The sequence below is a fragment of the Alligator sinensis genome, unplaced genomic scaffold, assembly GCF_000455745.1.
Source record: "Alligator sinensis unplaced genomic scaffold, ASM45574v1 scaffold659_1, whole genome shotgun sequence".
Taxonomy (NCBI): Eukaryota; Metazoa; Chordata; order Crocodylia; family Alligatoridae; genus Alligator; species Alligator sinensis.
Window position 1 is genome coordinate 1383610 of NW_005842265.1, and position 19534 is coordinate 1403143.

General features: G+C 44.7%; 1 protein-coding gene across 1 annotated transcript in view; it reads right to left on the reverse strand.

Annotated features, from left to right (window-relative positions):
- The window catches only part of DENND5B (DENN domain containing 5B), a 150126-nt gene extending 132037 nt beyond the window's left edge, over positions 1 to 18089 (reverse strand). The window contains exon 1 of the mRNA XM_025209042.1: positions 18010 to 18089. The gene's annotated coding sequence lies outside the window, so the exon portion shown is untranslated. The remainder of the gene's footprint in view (positions 1 to 18009) is intronic.
- Between the last annotated feature and the right edge of the window lie 1445 nt (positions 18090 to 19534).

A 19534-nucleotide genomic window follows, 5' to 3' on the forward strand; every position in this document is an offset into this window, starting at 1 on the left:
GTCTAGATGACCCCAGGTAGATGCATATCCAACCTCCTCTTGAAGACCCCCAGGGTAGGGGAGAGCACCACCTCCCTTGGGAGCCCGTTCCAGACCTTGGCCACTCGAACTGTGAAGAAGTTCTTCCTAATGTCCAATCTAAATCTGCTCTCTGCTAGCTTGTGGCCATTATTTCTTGTAACCCCCGGGGGCGCCTTGGTGAATAAAACCTCACCAATTCCCTTCTGTGCCCCTGTGATGAACTTATAGGCAGCCACAAGGTCGCCTCTCAACCTTCTCTTGTGGAGGCTGAAAAGGTCCAGGTTCTCTAGTCTCTCCTCGTAAGGCTTGGTCTGCAAGCCCTTAACCATACGAGTGGCCCTTCTCTGGACCCTCTCCAGGTTATCCGCATCTCTCTTGAAGTGCGGTGCCCAGAATTGCATGCAGTACTCCAACTGCGGTCTGACCAGTGCCCGATAGAGGGGAAGTATCACCTCCTTGGATCTGTTTGTCATGCATCTGCTGATGCATGATAAAGTGCCATTGGCTTTTCTGATGGCTTCGTCACACTGCCGACTCATGTTCATCTTGGAGTCCACTAGGACTCCAAGATCAATTGGTGTAGAATTTGTTAGCTTCTTTACCACACAAAAGGGAAGTAGACATCTTGAGGTGCTGAAATTCCTCATGTTAGCATAAAGACAAAACACTTACCTTTCTTCTGCTAGTATTGAGCTTCTGTATACTGGTGCTCGGACTTTAATCAGAATGGAGGAGGAGGAGAGGGGAAAGTATTTGCACTATGTATTATAAATATAATATTGTTTCATAATGCAAATACTATAATTATATATGTAATATTCTATATATAATTTACCTTTGTGTGTATATGGATATGTATATAAATAAATAAAACTAAATAAAATCTCATGCCCTTTTCAAAAGGATCTCAAACTGAACATCCTAAAATTGAGACACTGAAAAAAGCCACTAGTGACACTCAGCCTTTTTATAATTATAACAGATGACACAGTTGCACACCTTAAGACAGACTTATGAATACAACTTTGATGTTTGCTCTTTCTACCCATTTACAAGGCAAGAGTCATGCAAGATTCAAACTCAAAGAAAAATCATGTTGGGTTAATTCTGGTCCCCAGAGTCAGGAAAAATGCTAAATTCTGGAGAATGACCAATAAAGCCATGGAAATGTTTGCAAGAGATTTGGGGAGGGGAAGGGGTGGAGAGACTAATGAAGTTTACAGCCTACAGCACTGTGGTGTTGAATTAAAAAAAAGCCTCTAAAGGGATGACAATAGGTGGCAACTAAATGAGAATCCTTGATTATGTTAAACAGTCAAGAATGGAAGCTCATCAGGCATTCTGCAATGAGGGGTGGGAGGTGTGAATTAAAAGATACAATAGGGAGTCTATTGTGATGTAAGCAAACAACATGGGCTAATTAAGAGCCCCAAACTTAGTACTTCATACATTCATACCGACTATTGAGATGACTCCTCTATCATAAAAGCCAATCCAGTGAAAACTACTATGTATAGAATTAGGTATGACTGAGTTAATACCATACTTACCTGCTTACTACATGTGCCTTTCCTCCCCCACAATTAACCTTCCGAAATTGGGGTAAGTGAATTGGTATACATGCCCAGAATAGCAGCAATGGCACTTCTATTCAAGAGCTGAGGGAGTCAATTGACATCATGGTTCATTAGAATCAACTTGATTCCTGTTAATTGCTCTTTACTCAACAGATAATAATGACCCACTCTTTTTTTAAATGGTTTTGATGTTTCACTAATCAAGCTATCCTTTCTTTGGCAATTTTGCTGAAGAATTTGAAATTTAGCTACTTCTGGTCTCTCTCTCCTCCTATTATACAGTCCTGCAGATGATTTTAAACTCTTCTCAAAATCTTAGATCTGGCCATGGAATTTAGTCTTCAGCAACAGTTAGTTTCACCTTTTGACAGAGCAGACAAGAGCTGCTTACAGTTCAGCTGGGAAAGTTAAAACTGTAGCTTTTGCCCGAGTAGGAAAGAGAGGGTCAGTGAGCTGAAGATTAGGCTCTGTCCGTTCCACAAAATCTATTTTTCTTCCCAAAAACAAAGGTGCATGTCTTATTTGGGGGCTTGTGGTATGCAAGAACATATGGTATTCCCCAACACATTATACAACAACCATACATACCTATTAAAAAGAATGGGTCTATAACAGAACGTTTCTTCCCTGAGGAAGTTTCTTCACTCATTTCAAAAGTTATAGAAGATGACAGCAAACAAGTCATGGGTACTTCTAAAACCTGGACATCAATTGGCTGGGGGAGTTGGCAATAATTCTATTCTTTTAACTGTCCACAAAACAGTACTATTGTATTACCTGCATTCAAAACTGCTTTGAACATAACATGACCATCCAATAATAAGGTTCTATACCTGGAAAATTATAAATTTACTATAATTTTCCAGTATAGAATCTAATTATTGGAGGGTCATCTTAAACTCACCCCCCCTAAAGCAGAAGTAGGGAGGGCAAGAGGCCAGACTCCTGCACCTTGCCCCCCCACCAAGCCTATGCCTGCCCCCCCACCATTTGCCCCATGCTGCCTGCCACCTGTCTCCACCCATGCCTATGCATACTCCCATGCTGCCTCTCCCCCTTGCCACTTTCTCCCACCAGTGCCTGGCTCCTGCTCCCACCATCCTTTCCCCTTTCATTCCTATGCTTGTGCCTGCCCACCTGCTGTCTGCTCCCCACCCCCAACTGCCTCCCCCAATCTTTTCTTCTCCCCAGCTGCTTGTTTCTCCACGCTACCCTGGTTCCTCCCCTCTCTCTGCTTACCTTCTGGGCAGCACCTGGGGCAGTCAGCAGAAGTGGCAGCCCCAATCTGGCCAGGAAGAAGCAAGAGTGGCAGTTTCAGGCTGGCCAAACTGGGACTAGAGGGACTGAAGCCAGGGCTGGAGCTGAAAGTTAGCAGCAGAGACCAGAGGCAGGGACAAGTACAGACATGAGGCAGGGAGCAAGGGGGATTGGATCTTAGTAAGTACAGAATATAAAATTAACTTGATTAGGGAATGGGAATCAGAACATTATTAAAGTTTTTCTGATGCTCTATTATTTATTGTTCTGCAATATGCAAACAAACCAAAAAGATCCTCACTTTACACACCTACCCAATAATGCACAAAAGAAAAAGACCAGGTATGTACTCTTGTAGGATTCTAAGCTTTAGAAGGGAGTGAATTTACTCAGTATTTGGATACTTATACAGGGAGTTCCTCATTTGTTTTTAAAAGCCATAGATAAAAACAAGGAAGTCAGTCCCAGACCGTAAATATTTGTCAGAGACAGCAACTGTTGCAGATCTGTAACCACCACACAGCTGTGGGTCCATTTAACACAAACAAAAAAACCCCCTCAAACTAGATGAACCCATAACATCTTTGGTTTCTAACAGTTTTGGAAAAATACAGAAAGAGAAAACTAAGATTGCCGTGAATGGTGACCAGCTAAAATAGTTCCAGCTCACCAGGTGCAAGGCAAATCAGGATACTGTCTGCAGGATTTAGAAATTTAGAACAATGTGTGTGATGAATGGAAACCTTATTTCAAATCAGAAAGTATACATACATATTACATGGGCCAATGTTGTGCCCATGTTCAAGAAGGGGAGGAGAAAGGACCTGGGCAACTATAGGCCAATTAGCCTAACTTCTATCTCAGGGAAAATCCTGGAAAAATTCAGAGTCTATGTGCTATACACCTCGCAGAAGGTAGGATTCTGAATGACAGCCAGCATGGCTTTGTTGCAGGCAGGTCTTGTCTTACCAATCTCATCTCCTTCTATGACCAGGTAACTTGCCACCTGGATAAGAGAGAGGAGGTTGACATGGTATACCTAGACTTCCAAAAGGCCTTTGATCTGGTATGCCACAATGTTCTTACAGGAAAACTGGAGAACTGTGGGCTTAACTGCTCAATGGTTAGATGGGTAGGAAGCTGGCTGCGGGGTAGGACCCAGAGAGTTCTAATGAACGGATCTGCGTTGTCTTGGAGAGAAGTGGCCAGTGGTGTCTCTCAAGGGTCTGTGCTTGGTTCAGTGCTTTTCAACATCTTTATCAATGATTTGGATGTGGGGGTGAAGAGCTCACTAGCCAAGTTTGTGGACAACACCAAGTTCTGGGGGAGCGTGGTCACACTTGAAGATAAGCTGCAGATACAGATGGACCTAGACAGGCTGGCAAGTTGGGCGGATTGGAATCAGATGAAGTTCAACATTGAGAAGTGTAAAATGCTCCATCTGGGGACAAACAATCCCCAACATACTTACAGGCTTGATGGTGCCAAACTGACTAGCACCATGACTGAAAGGGATCTAGGGGTGATAATAGACCATAGTATGAATGACTGAACATGAGCCATCTGCTATGCTGCAGCCAGCAGGGCAAACAATATTCTGGCATGCATTAACGGATGCATCTCAAGCAAAACCAAGGAAATGATTATTTTGCTTTGCTCGGCATCGGTGAGGCCGCAGCTGGAGTACTGCGTCCAATTCTGGGTGCCACACTTCAACAAGGATGTGGAAAAGCTTGAGAGAGTCCAGAGAAGGGCCACCTGTATGATCAGAGACTTGCAGGGCAAGCCATACGAGGAAAGGCTGAGGGACTTAGCCTTCTCTTTTTCAGGCTGAAGAGGCCCGAGTGGGGACCTGGTAGCAGCTTACCACTACATCAGGGGAATACATCAAGGGCTCGGTGACCAACTGTTCACCAGGGCACCCTCGGGGAAAACCAGGAATAATGGCCACAAACTCCTGGAAGACCATTTTAGGCTGAACACTAGGAAAAACTTGTTCACAATTAGGGTGTCCAGACTGTGGAATAAAGTCACTCCAGATCACCTACTCTGGAAATCTTAAAGAGGAGACTGGACAGTCACCTCGCTGGCGTCACCTGACCCCAGTTGTCTTTCCTACCTAGTGAAGAGGGGCTGGACCTAATGATCTTGTGAGGTCCCTTCCAGCCCCTTACAATCTATATATCTATGAATTAGACTCAAGAAATCTGGACACTTCTTAAAAGACTTAAGAAGTATTAAATCTTTAAAAAAAAAAATCCAAAATCAAGTCTTGCTAGTCATACTCCAGTTTAGCTTTAACATTCTACATGTTACTCTTACATCTCACAATTAACTTCAAAATAAATCTGAAATAATAATAAAAAGAAACAGGTTTGAGGGAGGCTCCTTTTAAAAGTGCCAGGGGAGTGCTCATATCATCCACTGCCAGTTTTAAAAAAAACACCACCATCAAAAAACAAAATAAAATAAAAAACAAACGAAACAAACACATTGTCTCACTGCCTATATCATATTTTACTCCCTCCCACCAATGCAGAATTTTCAACTTGAATCCACCTAAGGGTGTTAGCAGATCAGTTTCTGGCAGGAAACCTGAAAAGCATAATTGCAGTAATTAGAATTATGTTAATATGCTACTCATTTCTGGCACTGCCAGTGGTTTAATTAGTTAAGCAATAAAGAGACTACAAACCATTCTTTTGAAGCCTCTCTCTTCATAATCTCAGGGTTTGTTTTTGCTGCCAAGTTAAGCCAAATTCTTTGGTGTGATGCGTAGGGGTTGCACGCAGGTGCGACCCATAGGAGGTGCACGCAGGTGCACGTGCACTGCCTACAAAAAGGCACTACTAACACTCTCAGCGGTGCCTACGGGCAGTTGCCGCTTACCACCCCACTGCCGGTGGCATCTACAAGTGATCCGTGATCCTCTCTGGCTGCTGCTGGCTGCCACCCCTTGGTTGGCACTCGCCACCCCCCTCCCCCCCCGCCGACAGTGCCAGCGGTGTCTGAGGGAGCTCCCCCAAATACTGCCACCGCGCTCCCACTGCCGCCATGCCCCCGCAGCCGCTGGGGGCACAAGTTGTTCATCCTTATGAAGATACTGCCCTCAACCACCTTACCTTCCTCCAGCTGGCAACCTATACACACTGATGTGAGGACACAGGGCTCTCAATCTCTCACTGGCACCTCCAACACACTCCCACAATTCCCTCTCCCTATTGTGTGTCCAGAAAAGCATGAGAAGTCTTATCGTCACACATACTGGTAAACATAGTACCAGCAAAGACAAAGTAATTGGCATGGCTTTGAAGTGTGGCTGTTTCACATCTGGTCTAAAACAACATATGTGCTCAGGCCTCAACTGAGGATCACCCAGGGTAAGCCTGAAGTTAACATCTCGAGAGCAATTTTCTCAAAAAAAATTATTATATATAATATAATTTTAGATGTATAGTATCTATATATCCATCTCTAAATAAACCCCCACAACCCTCTGTTTTATAATCCTTTCCTTTGAAAATATTATAACCAGGAGGATTATGTCAAGTTATTTGATTTCAAAGTGAGAATTATCACATCCATCCCTCCAACTTTGTGGTTGAGAAATAACTCTTTTTTGAGTCATCTTGAGGCTAGAGTGCTGTATCCTAATGCATCCCCAGTTCAAGCCAATTACATCAGAATTTTTTTCAGAAAGAGGCTGAAAGCTAAGGCTATTAGCAAGACAGAGTCTAAGAATAGTATCTTTAAAACCCCAATGGCTTCTAAAAATAATCTAATACCACTGATAAGTACTTTGCACTTGTGGCTGGTTTTACTCTGCACGTGGTCGGTCTAAATTAGTTGTGTGATTAACCAGTTAATTTTATATATATATTTTATACAATTAACTGGTTAATCACACAATTAATTATATATATATATATATATAACAGGTAGCAGGGGCCTGAGAAACCAGAGCTCCCAGGTTTCAAATGTGGCTTTGCCAATGACATATTATACAAATTTGAGCAAGTCATCCAATAACAGCAGGAGTTGAGACAGCTACCACACCTTCATTGATCACACCTCTGCCTGCTGCAAGTTTTCTCCCCCTGCCTGAGAAATGGAGAGACTTTTCTCATGGAGGGACAGGGGATGGTAAGAATATGGTTCTGTTCATGTTACCCAAAAGGTATGATATTGTGTGAAAATATAATTACCAATTGCGTTTCTTCCCCTCCCTTCAGCACTACTTTTAAGAAAATATGCAAGTCAAATAACCCTCATTCTGAATTCTTGAAAGCCTTTATACTTCAAGATATTTCAGTTTCAAGCTGTGCTTTTTTTTCTTCCCCCCCATCTCTCTCACCAACCTTTTGCAAGAATTGTATGCCCAGAAAAGAAACAAGTGTGGATTGCAATTAAAACAGAGAGATGACCTGCATTAGGTCAAATTTTCCTGATTAATAATTAATGCTCTAAAACCTGAGCAGCATATACAGACTTCTCCACTTGCAATTCTCTCTCTGAGAAAGGAGATAGATTCATACGGAGAGTTAGCTGGATTCCTGCATGCCAAATGTGAGAACAACAAAAGGGTCATCTATGCTGATGAAGATAGTACCTAGTAATTGGGGAAGCTGTAGCATGACGTAGATCAGACTTGGTGAATCTGCAGCATGTGTATCATAAGTGGCAAAACCTCTGTGTGTGGTAAGTGGCAGATTGGGGAGGGAGGGTATGGACAGCACAACGACTGATAGGGCAGGGAGCAGAAAGCAGAGTAGAGTTAACCTCCACATGCTGGCTGCACTGACCTAGTGGCTCTGGGAACTGTGCAAAGAAGCCCTGCAGTGCAGATCCAGAGGTGGATTGTCTGATCCACAAACATTATAGTAGTCTGGATCTGGCCTGCCAACTGAAATGAGTCTGATGCCTCTACTCTAGATCATCAACATGTCTTTCTAAAGTGAAAAAAGTACATCCTACACCCTTGACCAACACCTCCAGTCACCCATAGGCAGGCATGGGTAGTCACTGAACACAGGAATCCATTTCAAACAGGCAAATCTTTGCTAATCACCAGACACAGAGTTCTGCAAATGGAGGGAAATAAAAAAGGACTTGTCTAATGCTTGATAGATGGACACTAGAGAGCATTAACACATTGAGAACTCTGGACTGGAGGCAAACCCACAGCATAATCCCACGTTACTACAGAGATCAGTATGTGAAGCACTCGGACCCTACTCTACTGCTCAGTTCGGAATAATTTTCCCCAGTAACAAGAGACTTTCCACACAATCTGTTTCAACCAAGGAGACAGGTTCCAGGTAGAGAGGAGACTGGTTTATTGCTATTCCAGGAGAGTGAAATCATTCCAGTGCCCATTTAACTGCCATCTGCACTTCCCATAGGAAGGAGCCTCAAACTTAATTGTTCAATTAAGGTACAACAAGGTCATGCCTTTCTTATGTAAATGAAAAGTGCTGACAACTGGCATAGCTGAGAATTACTGGGTATTCCAGGTTCATAATACTGCAGGGGAATATGCATGACAAAACTTGTATTTGGCAAATCATTCTTGAGAATCTGATGGCAAGCCACTGCTGTTTATAAAGCAGCTGCCAATTTGGGCAATAACTGGCCCTGATGCTCACTTAAAACAAAAACAAAGAAAACCCTAATGCTCTTTCACAACTGACCCATGCCAGGATTGTCAAGGAAAGGAGTAAGTAGGGAAGGATTTTGTTGGAACAAACTTTTACCTGAAAGAAAGTCTGTGCTTTGGACAGAATCCGTTTTCATACTCACACCTCAGACTATTAAAAACAAACAAACAAACAAACAAACAAACAAACAAACAACAAAACCCCCACCACTCCCACACTCACTCACTCACAACTTGGCCAAGTGAATTGGGGGTGGGAGGGTGGAGGGGCACTGTTGGGCTCAGGGGGCACATGCACACATGACAAAAATGTCACTTTATGTAGCTTAATGGCGTCATGCTGTACATGTTCAAGAGTTTTGGCGGTTTTAAATGACTGCATTGTTGCAAACTAAACTACAAAACTACATCTGCATGTAGTTTAGTTTGAAACGATGCATTGCAGCTGTTAGCTCGCCCCTCCAGCTACAGGAGAGGCAGGCAGAGTCTACAGAAAAAAAAGGATCGGCCCATCACTGCTTCTGCCTCCGGCAGGCACCTGCTAAAGCAGGAGTGGGCAATTATTTTGGGTGGAGGGCCGCTTACTGAGTTTTGGCAAGCCTTCGAGGGCCGCATGACAGGCAGCCAGAAGCAGATAAGTATTAATTTTCTAAATTTTTTAGGGGCCCCATGGGCCAGATAGAATGGCCTGGTGGGCCACATCTGGCCCATGGGCTGCATTTTGCCCACCCCTGTGCTAAAGGCAGAAGCAGCAAGGGGCCAATTCTTTTTTTTTTTTTTTTTTTTTTGGCAGAGCCCGCTCACCTCTCCCATGGCCAGGGGCTGAGCTGCTGGTGGGCCAAGTGTCCCCTGAGCTGTGGGGGCCTTGGTCCTTCCCTCTGTGGCGGTGGCACCCCCTGGGGCTGCCCAAGCAGGCTGCTAGTAAGCCGGGTGCTGCCCCAACTTGGAGGCAGCCCCTGGCCCAATCCAACTCTTCCCGACCCCAAGCTAACTCAGGCAGCACATAGCTGGCTGGCGGCCCAGCTGGGCAGCCCTGGGGGTGCTGCCACCGTGGAGGGAAGGATCCAGGCCCCCCGTAGCTCAGGGGCTGCTCAGCCCACCAACAGCTCAACCCCCAGCCACGGGCAGGGTCTGACCAAAAAAAAGGATCAGGCCCCTTGCTGTAATGTGACAGAAAAATTGAAACGGTGGGTTCCAATTAAAAACCACTTCAGAAAACTGCACTGCCTTCAATTTAGGGGGCATAGAATGCAACCTTGGGGATTAAACCTGTCACGAGTACAAATGCCCAGATGTACAGATGCTATCCATCTGCAAGCCCAATACTATCACCAGTAGATCTCACCCACAGACTTTTGCAGAGTACAGGCACATTCACTGGGGATACCACCAACTGAGAGCCCAGAGGAACAGACTGCTGAACTCTTCAGATGGTCCTTCTGGAGCTAGACTCAGATTTTGAAATCTGGCCACTCTTGAGTAATTCACCCCCCCGCCCCCGCCAGCCAGGAAGATGGGAACCTCAAGAGGTTGGAAGTGGTTATGAAGTGAGGCTTGTTAAATTTGTTAATGTGATCATATGACCGTCACACAGATAGCAAGAAAATGGGACTCCCTGACACAGGAACTCCTTTCCAGTTCTAAATATGCTTTAGAGCAGGGGTCAGCAACCACTGGCACGCGTGCCGAGCATGGCACGCAAAGCCATTTTGCTTGGCACACCACCACCAACCCGGGTTCTAAGCAGCTGCTGGCAACCACAGAGCCCAAGCTGCTTCCAGTAGGTGGCTGGGAGGCTGCAAGCCCTGCTGCAAGCAGACTGGGCTCTGTGGGCCAGCTGCAGCCAGGAGGCTGCAAACAGCTGCTCTGGGCTCTGGCATGTCGGCACTCCAGCACCTTCCAAGGTAGACATTGTAGTTTTTTTGGCACTCCAGCCAAAAAAAACCTTGCCTACCCCTGCTTTAGAGCAATGCTGGAGGAGAAGAACAAAATTCCGTTTGGGGGAAAGAGACAGCAGAACCTTAAGTTAAAAGCTTTTGGCACTAATTGACTGGTACATCTGCCCAATATTAGTACAGGTGAATGACCAAAAATATTCCAGCAAAGAATACCGTCAACAGAATAAAAAGAAAGTTCAATTTTTTCAAAATCTGTAAACAGAACCAAACTTTACTATTGACAACATGCCTGCTATAGCATTTCCATCTCACAATACTCACTTTATTAGGCGCTACCAAGTAACTAATGAACTAAACAAAGTACAAAATTAGCATTAACATTATAAGTCACCTCTCTTGGCCAGAAGGACATTAAACCTAATTGCCTCCCCACCCCTCCCTACCACTTACTTCCCTCTCCTGGAGAGGAATAAACACCAGCACTCTAAATTAAAAAGCAGATAGGCTTTCTTATGGGCCCGTTCATGTGTCCTATAGCATTTCTCTCACTCTTGCCTGTACTCTTCCACAAATCAGGCTGTGTATTAGTTACTGTACAGCCACTGTTCCATAGCAAGTGAGGGACCCTAACAACAAGTCATAAGTAAAATAATTCACTGGGTTTTGGATTAATTTTTTTTTTTTTTTTTTTTTTTGCACACAGCTGCATCCTAGGCAGTATTTATACTAATCCTTCCTGAACAGTCTTGTTGCTACTGCCTTGCTGCAGGGCAGTTTTCTGCAGCCCTCCTGACATCTCTTTAATGCTGATTAGTCCCGACACAATTCTGCCAGGCAACAGAAAGAACAAAATTGGTTTGCACACAGGCCAGACGACAGCTGCAGTCACTCCAGCTCAAGTCTGTCGAATGAGACCCGTTTTCTTGTTTACCAAGATGAAGTTAAATTAGCACAGCATGAGGCAGAAGGATAAAGCAAATCTGCAAACCAGCAATACCAACTTTGTCTACAAAATGAGAAGCAAGATCTTTCTCCTTCAGACAACACCATAGGCATTTTTCCCCAGAGAAAATGCAGATGTTTAAAGTCTTTCAGATATATCCTTAGGTAGCATGAGTTATATTTTCTGGACTATTCAAGTGAAGGAACTTCCTGGGGATAGCAACACCAGCCACCAAAATAGTCATGGACCCTACACCCTCCCATTATCAAAACAAGAATGCCATGCAGTATATGATTATCATCAAATATATTTTCTTCCTTTTTCCAGGTCCAACTCTTTAGTTGTACCATGTTTCATGTAACACCTTAGGCATGCACTATTCTAGCTGTTTCCTTTCTCTTTTTGTCATGAATGGCAATGCAAGACTGAAAAAAGTCAGCCATAAATATCTATATATTGACTTGAGTGCTTTGTACTGCTGTCATCACCCTAGTATGTGAAAACCTTCTATCAAGTAGAGAGGCACATACAGTCTATATTTTTAAATTATGCTTAAATATTCTAGTGTAAAAATAAAATATGAAACTGCACACCTGAAGAAATATAGGTTTTATGGCAGGGGTTGGCAACATTTTTAGGCAGAGTGCCAAGAACACCTGCAACTTAAACTTGTAAGATGTTGGTGTGCCAGGGACAGATGGCAGGGGAGCTGCAAGGGGCTCGATCCTTGATGTGGCAGCGCAGTGCCGACCCCTTACCCACTGTCTGCTTGGAGGTGCACATGCCAAGCAAAATGCCTTCACATGCCATGCTCTGACACATGTGTCAGTGGTTGCCCACCCCTGTTTTATGGTATTTTACTCTGAAGTCTTACTACAGTGTGCAGTCATGCCTGTGGAACATAAGAGCATCACTAGCATTAGTAAGTGCTGGGACAGTTCACAGGAAAAAATAAGGAAAGGCTGATTTAACATTATGTTATTACTTGCTTCTCTTGCTCGTGTTTTTTTGAGAATGTGTTTACTAAAAATATTTTTTAAAGTTGATAAATAACCCGTATGAAGTCTTTCTCCTGACCCACTCCCTTAAATCCTTCTTACTACGTGCTGTAGAAGTAAATACCAGTGCCCAACAGAATACGGTTTCCTCCAACAACAAGCTCGCAGGCTGCCTGGAGACAATGCTTCCGAGTCATCATAGCATCAGATGAAGAAGCCTATGAAAAACTCATGCCTCTCTGAATGAGTTGGTCTGTAACAGTGATTCTCACCCATGGTACTGTAGCACCCTAGGTTGCCTTGAGACTCTTTCAAGGGTACCACACAATGTTAGCACTGTTGGGTGTGCAAACATGATTCACAAAATAAACCCAGAAATGTGCTCATAAGTTCCTATAAGAACGTTTCAGACTGGATATAAAGGGAAAACTTCTTTATGGTTTGTGTGACCAGACTCTGGAAGACTCCCAGTGGGGGTGGTGCAGACACCTACCCTAGAGATCTTCAAAAGGAGACTGGACACCCACCTTTCTGGGGTTATTTGACCCCAGCAGGGGGGCTGGACCCAGTGATCTCACAAGGTCCCTTTAAGCCCTAAACTTCTGTGAATCTGTGAGTTTCAAATAGGAATCCACTAGGATTGTGCATTAAAAATTAATCATTTAACCGGTAAGCCCAGTGATAACCAGTTAGCTTACCAGTTATTGTTTAGCATGGAGTGAGTGAGCACAGTCTGACCAGGGTGGTGGGGAAGGGGAGGAAACCTATGCTATGCCCTAGTAGAAACCAGGTGGCGTTAGGGCAGGCAGGAGGGAGAAGCAAGAAGGAACAGAGGGGGTCTAGTACACATAGCCTAAAAGGAAAACAGCAGGTGGCCTAATGACTCATCAATTAAGCAATTAGCTGCTCCTTTACAGGTGCTCCCTCCCTTCCTCCCATCACTGGGGCTTCAAGTGGGTTGCTTTGGTGCTGCCTCCTGCCACCCCACCAGAGGCCCTAAGAGCAGCTCCCAGCAGCAGCTATGTCCAAGCTGCGGTGTTATCGGTTAACTGTTTAACTAATGTAATTAGAGGAGGTTAAATGAATTATTTTTTAAACAATATTTACAGTGTCAAAATCATACTGATCTCCTGTAGTCTTTCCGAGTTCTTAGACTAGAAGAATTGCTCTATTATTTTTTGCAGTAAAAAAACAGGGTAAAAATTGAGAGCTGACATTTTCCAAGGGCTATCTTAAGTCTGAAAAGGTTGAGAACCACTGGTCTATAAAAAAGGTGCCACACTGCCCTCTCTCCTGCTCAACTTCAGATAAATGCAGCTAGCTACCTGCCTCTCTGGAGACCATGATAATGTATCTTATCAACTAAGCAAAGAAAACATGTTTGTTAAAAAACGTGTCCAAGATTCTTTCCCTCATCTCCTATTCAACCCACACAGGGCTGAATTTTAGTCTGTCACAAGAATATTCTGCCTCCCAATGAACTATAGCAGAACTTCATCACCACCTTACTGAAGCATAATAACCGTCTGCTAAATTCAGTAGATTCAATAGATGCATCTCAAAATGCTGTCAGGACATAACCCCCATGCCTACAAAAAGAGACTGCAAACCAGGAAAGGAACCATGAAATACTAAGGGCCCCCCCCCTACATGTGCTGTTAAAGGAGGCGTGATCCCATTGCACCTTACCGCCAGAGCAGGGGGAGCCTGAGATCACAGTCCCAGGCTACCCATGCACCGGCTCCCACAGCTGCAAGCCCCACAATTTACAAGGCTCGACAGGGCTTACAGTGGGGGCAGCATTCCCCACAGTGCCCCCACTATGAGTCCCATAGCCGAGGTGGGATGTGGGGCTTGCAGTGGGGGCAGGGTCAGGAACACTGCCCCCACTGTGAGCATGGTCAGCTGCAGGGCTTGCAGCAGGGGTAGCATGGAGAAGGCTACAACCGCCCCCATAAGCCTTGTTAGCTGAGGGACTTGCAGTGGTGGCAGTGTTCCCTGCATGTCCCTACTGCAAGCCCCACATCCCACATCGCTGTGAGGCTCACAGCAGTGGCAGCAGGAAGAGTGCTGCCACCACTGCAAACCTCCTGAGGTATGATGCTCACAGCAGCAGCAGACAGGAAAATGCCAGCCCTACTCCATGCCTCCTGAGGTGTGGAGCTTACAGCAAGGGCAGCATTCCCCCACACTGCCCCCAATGTGAACCCCACTCAGTGGCATCAGCGTTCTTCTCGCTGTGAGCCCTGCACCTGACAACACTGCCATGACTGCAAGCCTTGTCACCTGTGGGGCTGGCAGTGAGTGGTACACACCTGTGGCTCAGAGCTGCTCTGCTGATGGGGTTCCCAGCTACAGGGGAGCACTTGGGCACATGTTCAACTAAGGGCATGATCAGAACAAGTCACAAAGTTATTACACATTTTTTGTGGAATAACTTTGTAGCTTATTTTATCAGGCTATTCATCAGCTGAATATATAGCCATGTCACAACTTAAGGGCTAGGGACAGACATTACACATAAACCAGTTTAAGTGATCAGAAACTGGTTCAAACCTGGAACAGAACAGATGTTCAGTGCACATAAACCAGTTTGAAAAAGGCTGAAACCGGTTTGAGATAAACCTGGTTGAATGGAATATAAGACTTAACTGATTTGGCTCAAACTGGTTTATACAATGTGTGTCCCAGACCCCTTGCTAGTTTAAGATGAACCAGACTCCCCCAGCATCTCGGCATGCTCTCTGGGATGGGCAGCACTCTCTGCTCCACAGCAGGGCTGGCCCCTCCCCTCTGCTCCCTGGCTGCAGCTCCAGCAGAGACTGCAGGTACAATGGAGTCTGCCTGGCTTCTCTCTACTAAGCAGTGACTATTCCCTGCCCCCACTTGGGAGGTGACCAAGGCAGACAGGCTTTTTGGACATAATCAACAGGTAGCTTAATGTCCTTCCTTGGAAAAGCTGTTTAGGAAGAGCTGTTTGCTGCCCCATTTCCCCTCACCACTCCCTGCTAAGCAGGAATTCCCCCCTCCCTTCTGCCTTGCAGAGAGGTATCTGTGCATTAGCTAGCAGACCACATGCTGGCTACCGTCTGTGCTGAATCAAGAGGTAGAATCAACAGATAGCTGGCAATAGCCCTCTGTTGTTTTCTTAATGGGATGATAAACACTGTGTTAGGGGGTGATAAACACTGTTATCAATTCCCTGCTGGGCTAATCGGAGCATCCTGCTGGGGCCTGGCCACACCCCGCCTCAGCTCAGTATTGTGCAAGAGAAGGGAGGGTTGCTCTAGCACCCCCAAGGTTCTAACCTAAGCCACTGCAGGCATAGATGTTAGTATTCAGAGATGTTAGGGTCAGAAGGGACCTCAATAGATCATCGAGTCTGACCCCCTAATGTGCCTGCATGTCTGGGATGTCTGTGCAGTTGCAAAGTGATTTAACCTAGCCAGGTTAGACTAACTTGCAAAGATTGAATCAATTCAGGCTCAGGCTTTTTTAATGTCTGTCCCTAGTCAAGGAGATTACCTTTTTAAATCACACCTTAAGTGTAACACATGGAAGGCACCTTACTGTCTTTACTTGAATCCATGATGAGGTTTTGTTCTTCCTATTCAGCATGGAGAAAATCCTCTCATCTTGATTTAAGTACAAGAAAGGGACAGAAGGCTACTGCAGCTCCAACTCAGACCCTGACCCCGGCTCAGGGTCAGAGTCAGAGCCACAGACACCATCTCCCCTTTTCCCACAACCTCTGCTTCCCCCAAGCCTGGCCCCTTGCTTGCTGTCCCCCATAGTTGCTGCTCCTCCTACCTGCCCTGCCCCAACCCCTTGCTGCTGCTTCCCCTCTGATGTAGCTCCAGCTCTGCTCTCACCTACAGCATGGAGCACATGGTTGCTTTAGCCCCTATCCAGGCATGCAGCAGTAGAGGCAGTGGCAGCACTTGCAGCCCCAGCTCTGGCTCTGGGCCAAGACCAGGGCCACAGCTACCACTGCTGCTGTGTGGCCAGGCAGGAACTGTAATGATCATGTGCTCCATGTCTCAGATCAGAGCAGGCTAGAGCTGGAGCTACACAGGAGGGCAAGTGGTAGCAGGAGCCCCAACTAGGATAGGAAGGGGCAGGCACTGGGGAGGGGGGCAGGTGTGAGAGGGTACCGCCAGCAGGGCATGCAGGCACTGGGGCAGCAAGGGAGGCAAGTGGTGGGGGGAAAAGGCAGCAGGGGGCACATGCCACTTAGCTCTCCTGCAGCTGTGTGGAGGGGGGGTGAGGGGATGAATTTGAGACAGACTTCCCACAATTGGATTCTATACATGGAAAATTATCACAATTTTCTAAAATCTCCATGTAAAGAATCTAATTATTTGGAGGGGCATCTCAAAGTTTAAAATAGTCTTGGATTTGGGTAAACGGTATTTCTATGGCCACAAAATATTGTTCAGCCAGGTCCATCTTGATAGTTTAGCAAGCATCCCCCTTCCCCTCCACCTCGACTTTAGGAAAGACTGTAATTAGATAAATTAATTTTATCATAAACTCAATAGAGCTATCTTAACTTCTGCACTATGATGAAGGGGATTTTTTTTCATTTTCCAGTAACTGAGGAAAAATCTTTAGGATGGTCCCTTTAAGGGGAAAGTCTAGCCTTATACCTGTAGGCTTGTTTTTCCCCAGTGAGATTTGCAAATAAACCAGGCTCATGTTGTAGATGTGTAGGTACACAACCTGATAAAGAGTTTTGATGCCACAGGGACTTCCCTCCTCTAGAGAAGTCACATGACCATAGACTTAACAACAGTTAAAACAACTTTTAAACAATCAAGAGTCCCAAAAGACCCAACAAAAAGTTATAAACCCTGGCTGCAACCCCAACACATGGATAGTTTTCCTTTGTGGAACAAACTGAAGAAGCTTACACTAAGTTTTTCCCCACCATTTTGTCACAAGAAACATCATACTTTAATATAAACTCTCAGCAGCAATGCCACATGAAATGCTGGGCAGAAAGCACATGATACCCTACTTTGGAGGAGCTACTGCACAATACACTCTACAGCCAAAAGCCATAGTAGAGAACTCACCTCTGTCTAGTGGAATAGGCGCCAAGTGACAGGCTGGCAAGTTTACCTAGCTGACATGTGGATTAAGACTGAGACAGAGCTGTATGGGAAACTAAGCAAAATAAATGTTTTGGATGGTAGGCTAAATTACAGGCAGAAGACTTCTCCCCTTTGCTAGACTCCATAAAAACAGAACGGTTGAAGTCAGCTTAATCTGGTTATTTAATTTGTTGTGGAAGTGTGGTATAGGTCCTAAGGTTCTTGGTTAAGAGGTATGTGACACTATGGTAGATCTAGCCAAGGCAAATGGTAAGAGCCTATAGCATAACAGATGCCATTTGGAGCCAATTTAAATCCTAAAATGACATAACCTGGGAATTTAGATACATATGAGAAGTTAAACAAGCAACTAACTACTTAGCAGAGGGTGGTGCTGTCCCTAATTTAAAATTTAGCTAAGGAAAGTGTGTAATTTTCCATTTTAGCTCACAATTACTGCATGTAGCCAAGGCACAAAAAAATCTGGCTTTAAAGTCAGTCTTGAAGGAAGCATCTTTGAAGCAGAGACAGAACAAAATGATCTAGCACATGTATAATCTCACCTGTGTGGTTGCCCTTAGGACATCTTGCTGCTAGCCCCTTTTTGGAAGATAGTTTCACTCTTGTATACAAATGTCTACCCCAGTGCTGATGCAGAATGGAAAGGAACAGAATTTGAGTTAAAATGACTTCAGTGAAAACCTGAGATCTTGATTTCATGTGTGGAAACAAACCAAACCAAAAAAACCCACACAAGTAGACACTTGTAAGTCAGTATACAAGGCAAATTTCTATTTAACTTTAGAATGAAATCCAGGACTAATTTATCTGGGTGCCACTCAAAGTTTACTAAGTCTCTTCATTACATTCAAGACTTAATGTATTTATAAGTATGATACAATCAAGAACTCTGATAAATTTTAAGCATCTCAAAGTGAACAATGAACTGCTAGCTTTTAGGATGCCAATTTTATTATTGGGGGCGGGGGGAATAAAAGGCCGATGCCAACTACTAATTAGTCATCCAATGTTTAAATGTGGCTGGCACCAGAGTAAATTTGTTGCTATGTAATTATTTACTGTACTGGTATTTGAAATTCACTTTGTCAAGATTTCATGCAAAGAGGCTTAGCAAAAAATTAAGCTGTAATACAAGACCAGCAATATTCATAGAGTTCTACCACCCCTTTATTTTAAGGAGCAAGCATTAAAATAGATTTCTTATAATCATGCAGTGGCTTACGCTTCCTGCCCCCCACCCAACCCTCCCAAACTTCTGTTTTATAATAATTATATTTAATGTTTTGAGATCTGCAAGGAAGGATTATAGGTGTGCATAAGTGCTCTCGCTCCCTTGTCTCTGACATTTCTGATGCTCCTGGCCCTATATAATCTTAGCAGACATATACAAAATGAGAAAGTATCCCAGCAGAGAAGTAACAGAGAAGTGCGCTCTGGCCAGTGGTAGTATCTGGGGCCATGGCAGCAGTCAAGTTGTTAGTGGTGACACTGGCTGGCCAGCAGCTATTTTTGCACACACCTTCCCACCAAGTCGGCACCTGGGGATGCTTCCCTGACCATCTCTGTCCCTCCCACTCCCAGTTATGCTATTGTATCCCAGTAGACAGGATAAATGAAGTCTATACTCACTCTCAGTTATTTCCAGCAGTAACTGAATATGGGGGAAAACAAACAAATCCTCAATTCACCATATTATAAAGTTTATGCTACACAACTTAGTTTCCCACCTCCCATTTTTTCCTTTTTCAGAATTTTCATTCATATTATTTTCTTAAAACTCTAGTTAGACACAGATGGAAAATGTATTACACACATGTGATCTAATTTTTTTTTTTGATTCTTTCATGATGATCAATATTTGTGCCTTGCAAAAACCTCAAGATGGGATAAACCAGGGGTCTCAACCCCTGGTCTGTGGGCCAGTCCTGGCCCTCAGCATGGTATCATCTATGGGGACCAGTAGGAGGCTCCCATGGCCCCGTGTACTAAATTGGGCACACAGGAGAAAAAGGGGGCCAAACCCCAGCTGGGCAGGGGCAATGCAGGGACCGATCCGGCCAGATGCGG